The sequence below is a fragment of the Helianthus annuus genome, chromosome 17, assembly GCF_002127325.2.
Source record: "Helianthus annuus cultivar XRQ/B chromosome 17, HanXRQr2.0-SUNRISE, whole genome shotgun sequence".
Taxonomy (NCBI): domain Eukaryota; kingdom Viridiplantae; phylum Streptophyta; class Magnoliopsida; order Asterales; family Asteraceae; genus Helianthus; species Helianthus annuus.
In genome coordinates, this window is record NC_035449.2 from 48,100,377 (window position 1) to 48,106,344 (window position 5,968).

A 5,968-nucleotide genomic window follows, 5' to 3' on the forward strand; every position below is an offset into this window, starting at 1 on the left:
CTTTTGGCGGTGACGTTGCCCTCGGCTAAGTAGTCTAAGTCAGCAGGGATACAGTCCTAAATAGCCGGGTTATAGTATTAATAGTAGTTAACTTATGAGGGGGTCAAAGAGTTTGGATCCCCGCCATCCAATACCTATGGGCATTGAAGGAGATCCTACTAAATTTGACCCAGGTCCCAAGCAGGACCTCTAAACGCTGAACAAGGGCAAGACCTTTACCAAACCGTTCCCTTAACCCCCGACCAGGTAGCTAACATACCTCCATATAGACCGTGGAGATATGAATGGTGAAAATCTTTTATTTTATATAGACAGTAAAATAACGCCAAGACACCACGGACAAACGATAAGGAAAGATCACCTTCAACATAAGTAACTAGTTATTAAAGTCATTAATACAAAACCAAATAAAAAGTGCAAAAGATTAAAAATAAAAAGTATTATACTAAACACTTGTCTTCACCAAGTGATGTAAGAGACTTAGGCAAACATGGCCTTGATTGTTAAGAACTCTTACGATCAATCTTGGATCCCGAGACGACTCACACACTCTACGATGGACAATGGATGATGGTGGTGGATGATGGTGTTATGGTGGTGGTGGGTGGTGGATGAGGTGTGAGAGAGGTGGTGTGCCAAGGGATGAGAGAGAATGAAGCCAAGCTCCTCTATTTATAGGCTGAACAGAAGGCTGGACACGGCCCCGTGTCCGCTGGACACGACCCCGTGCCCGTCTGACATTCTCTCACTTCATTAATTGTAATTGCGAATTACAATTAATGCGCCTGCTGTACTTTCACCACGCCCCCGTGCTCGCTGGACACGGCCCCGTGGTGGGCAATGGAAGCTTCTACTGGTTTGTCTTTTCTGCTGCTTCCTGGGCACGCCCCCGTGTTCGCTGGACACGGGGCGTGTTCAGACTCTGTTTCTTCTCCTTTGCCTTGGGAGGTGCCGTTGAGGGTCCGGGCAGTCCACTTTTGTTCCTTTTTTTTGTATTTATGGTAGAATTAGTTGTCTTTTTGCTTCTTTTGTGATTTTGAGCTCATTTCATCCTGAAAATACAAAAGGAAGACAAAAACACTCTTTTTCCAACATTAGTACTTAAAAAGGGTTAGTTTTATGCCTTAATTGATGTGATTTATATGTTGCATTTTACACACATCAAATACCCCCACACTTGAACTTTTGCTTGTCCTCAAGCAAAACTCTTTAAATGTGGCTTACACTCCCAAATGGAATAGGTAGAAGAGAAGTTTTTTTAGCTTGTCCTAGAGTGTCGGGAATCCAAGGTTTTTATAGGTTTTATTTTTATTTATTTACAATCCTATTCGTTATGATTTATTTTGAACGTTTCATAAGATAAATTACTTATTTGGGCATAGCATGCCTTATTAAAATTCCATTTATATACAATATCACATACCTCACAGGAGATCACTCAACACTCGGCCGAAGGTGTATATTTTAGTGAATCACTCGAGAGCGGCACGGAACTTACGTCTTCCATAGGCTTGCCAAGTAATCAATCCTCCTCCTTTTTAACTTTTTACCTTTGTAAATATCAAGAGGACTTTTGGGGTGAAGGCTTGGGTTTAAAGGTGGGTGGTTGGTTAGTGGTTAGTAAAAAGGGCGAAAATCGTAACAAGCGTCGGTTTTCGTGAAGTACCTTGTTTTTAGTGACTTTTTATTTTGAAGTATTTCTCCAAACAAGCTTTTATAGCTTTTGTTTGTTTTTGACTTCATCATCATTTTTTTTTTCGATCGTCACATAAAAAGGTGAGTTTACGAAAAAGCGAGCTTGTTACTAAAATAAAAAAAATAAAAAGGTTTTTGGTGGGTAAAAAGGGTTTTGGGGTAATGAAATGAAAGGTTTAGGCTCAAAGGGGCTATCTAGGGGGATTTTGGGTAGGTAAAAAAAATGAAAAATAATGGTTTTGAAAGAAAAATGGTTAGTCCTAATGCCTCCATCATTTACTTACTTGGGTTTAAGTTGGTAAGGACCGGGAATGTATCGTCGTGGCAAGTTCTAGATTTGTAAGAACCGAGCGGCTATTCACACAAGAAACGAAAAATGAGCATTTAATCTAAATATGTGTATTTTTATGCTCAATAAAGGCTCAAAACTCACTTTTGTGGGAATGGGTTTTTAATGTGACCAAGCATATATAATCGAATTTTCAACTAGACTTGTTATACCGTTTCATAATTTTCTTATGTTGGTTCTTTTTTTTTTTTTTATCACGACGCTATCGGTTGTAAACTTGTAAAAATATAACATTTTAGAACTTGTTATTCCCAACTTAAACTAAGACAAGTAAATAAAAAAATGAAAAAGTTTTTGAAAAAATTTGGGGTGTTTAGCGGTTCCAATAGAGTTTTGTGTAAGGCTTGTGTTTAGGATTTTGCAAAATTTCAAGGTTTTAGCATCCCCCCCACACTTAAATTACACATTGTCCTCAATGTGTCCAAAAATAAAGTTTTTGGTTGATTTAGAATGTGTAAAAGTGGGTTAAAAAGCAAAGATTTATGTTACTGGCATCCTGGACACGGCCCCGTGTTGACCGGGCACGGCCCCGTGGTCAAGTGCCAGTAACAAAAATTACAGAATTGAAACAGAAGCCTGGACACGGGGGCGTGTCCGTTGAACACGGCCCGTGTCCAGTTACCTGAACTGGGTGATTTTCTGCAGGGGGCTCAGCACGGGGCCGTGTTGGTTGGGCACGGCCCGTGTTGAGCCTGCTGTGATGGAGATTTTTGTCGGGTTGCTCTGTTCTTCGTGCATGGTTCCATTTTTCTCGTTCCCTTTTTCATCCATTACCACCATGAGTGTGTTTTATTCTGCAAAAACTAAAAGATTAAACTAAACTAAGGATAGATCCGCGGAATGCCTCCGTGGTGCGCCACGTTTATAAGGGTCCTTGGCTAGACCCGATTCCAGGTTATATATCATTCTGAGTGGAGTGCCTTGCTTCCCAAGTTACACCGTCGGAGAGCGGCATCCAAGCTTGAATCAATAACCTTCATGTAATTGACTGGGTCGTCGTCCTCTATTCTCTTCCCAACTCCGAACTTCACCTCATCATCCCCATACCTCAAAGTCAGTGTCCCGTCATTCATGTCTACCACTGCTTGTGCTGTGGCAAGGAAGGGTCTCCCTAGTATAAGGGGGACCTCGGTGTCTTCCTCCATGTCGAGTATGACAAAGTCAACTGGATAAACGAATCTGCTTACCCTTACCAAGACATTCTCGATGACACCTTGTGGGAACTTGACTGATCGATCAGCGAGTTGTATGCTTATTTTTGTAGGGCTCGTGGTTCCCAAGCCAAGCCTTTTGAACATCGATGAGGGCATGAGGTTAATGCTAGCCCCTAAGTCGGCCAAGGCATTGCGAACGGGTGATTCCCCTATTGAGCATGGAATCGTGAAACTTCCGGGATCGATTTTCTTTTGGGGTAGTTTATTGAGTACGAGGGCAGAGCATTCTTCGCCTAAATTAACTAATTGCAAATTTTCAATTTTCTTTTTATGTGTAAGGAAGTCCCTCATAAATTTAGAGTATTTGGGCATTTGGGTTAGGACTTCGATAAAAGGAATATTGACATGCAATTGTTTTAACAGACTTTCGAATTTTGCGAACTGCTCATTGGTCTTTTGACGAATTAACCTACCGGGGTACGGAACTCGAGGAGCCTTGGTAGGCTCTGGTGATGGGGGAGAGTTCTTTTCCTGCAGATGTGTTGGCATTGTTTCTTCCGCAGGTGGAGGTACTTCTGCAGGCCCTACGGTGCGGTTTCGTAGTGTGATGAGGTGAACTTGCGCCTTTGGGTTTGTTTCGGTATTGCTAGGTAATGCGCCTTGCGGTCTCTCGGAAAAATTTTGTGCTAGTTGATTTATTTGTTTTTCTATGTTTTGAATGCTAGCTTGTTGATTCCTAAAATTAGATTTTAATTGTAGAAATCTTTCCGAGTTTTTCTTATCAGTGTCAGAGACGAGGCAAGATATAGTATCTTCGAGCCTTTCTCGTCCACCTTGTTGTTGAGTGAAATTTTGTGACTCATTTCTTGATTGCTGAAAGTTTGTTCGTTGGGTTTGTTGGTTACTACTATTGCCGGTTTCCCTCCAACCAAGGTTTGGGTGGTTTCGCCATCCTTGGTTGTAAGTTCCCGTTGGAGGACCCGACGGCCTAGGTCTATTATCAATGTAGTTTACCATTTCTTGTTGATCGTCCGTTTCTTTCATGCAACTCCAATTTTCATGTGACCCACCACACCCTTCACAAGCCATAACCGAGACTGTTTTTGTCATTTCTAATTTTTTTATTTTTGAAGAAAGGGCCTCGATTTGGGCTTGTAAAGAAGTGCTTTCGTCGACCTTATGGGCGCCCGGGGCGATAGACTTATTTCCCCGGGGAGTGTGCCATTGAAAATTGGTTTGAGCAATTTCCTCAATCTGATTATATATTTCGTGTGGGCGTCGATTACCTAAAAGTCCCCCGGAGCTAGAATCAAGTGTCTGCCTAGTGTGTGGCAACAATCCATTGTAGAAAGTGGATACTTGTTGCCATATTGCGAGGCCGTGATGGGGACACTTGCGTAATAGCTCCTTGAACCTTTCCCAAGTTTCATATAAGGATTCCCCGTCCTCTTGTGAATATGTATTAATTTCAGCCATTAATTTAGCAGTTTTAGCAGGAGGGAAATACTTATATAGAAATTTTTGGGCTAGTTCATCCCAGGTGTTTACCGATCCAGCTGGGAGGGTGTTGAGCCAAGCTTTCGCTCGGTCTTTTAGTGAGAATGGAAACATACGGAGGCGGATGGCGTCGTTTGATGCTCCATTGATCCGAAAGGTATCACATATTTCTAAGAAATTAGTTATATGTAGATGAGGATCCTCGTCCGCAAGCCCGTGGAAGGTTGCGGAGTTTTGGAGCATTTGTATCAAATGCGGTCGAAGTTCGAAGTTATTGGCTTCGACATTCGGAGCATTGATAGCGGCGCCTAGATTACCTATGGTGGGCCGTAGATAATCCATAAGGGTACGTTGGTCCGCCATTGGGGGTGGATCACCCGAAACCTTCTCTTGGTTTTTGGCTTTTAACCTTTTTCTGAGAAAGCGTTCGGGTTCTTCTAGCGGTTCCTTTATGTCTTTATTGGAACTGGAGCTCATACACTACGTGAGGATGGCGTCGGGTTCCAAGTCCTGCAATAAAAACAGAAAAGAATGTTGGTCAGAAGGTTCACCACGGCCCCGTGTTGAGCGAACACGGCCCCGTGGTCGGAATTACAGTGATTGTTTTTCAGATCCCAGTTACTGGAAGTTGGACACGGCCCCGTGGTCAGCCTTCTGTAACTTGAAAAACAAAAACTGCCAGTAATGTTGCTGAGCACGGCCCGTGTCCGACCAGGCACGGCCCCGTGCTGAGCTCTGCAGAAGCTGAAAATCTAAAAAAAAAATCCTAAAAAAAAAAATTAAAGAAAAATAAAAATATGATTAGGCCGTTGATTCCTAACTTTCTTAAAATCCTTGTGTCCCCGGCAACGGCGCCAAAAACTTGATGTGCGTGAAGTGTGTTATATTTTTGATGAGTATTTAAGCCCCTTTTTACACTTTTAGCCAAGTTTTAAATTTATAAAACACGATATTCACTAACACTAAACACACATATGGGCAAGTGCACCCATCGTGGACGTAGTATAGTGTTGGTAAGATACCGAGGTCGTCCAAGGACACAAGAGCTTTTAATACCGGTTTATCCTCAACGTCTAATCAAATCAAAAAGTGAGAAAAATGTTTTAAACTAAGAAAAATAAAAACTAACTAAATGCTGAAAATAAAAATAAAGTAAAAACAGATAGACAAGATGAATCACTTGGATCCTACACGTGTATTAGTATAACCTTTGATTATTTTCGCACTTTTGCACTTGTTTAAGAGATTATCTTAGTTATTGTAGTAGGCCCCT

At 41.8% G+C, this 5,968-nt stretch overlaps 1 non-coding gene across 1 annotated transcript; it reads left to right on the top strand.

Moving 5' to 3' along the window:
• The first annotated feature begins 4,573 nt into the window (after window positions 1-4,573).
• On the top strand, window positions 4,574-4,680 carry LOC118489511. The gene has a single exon (XR_004887531.1). It is a non-coding gene; the product is annotated as a small nucleolar RNA R71 (small nucleolar RNA).
• The last annotated feature ends 1,288 nt before the right edge of the window (window positions 4,681-5,968 follow it).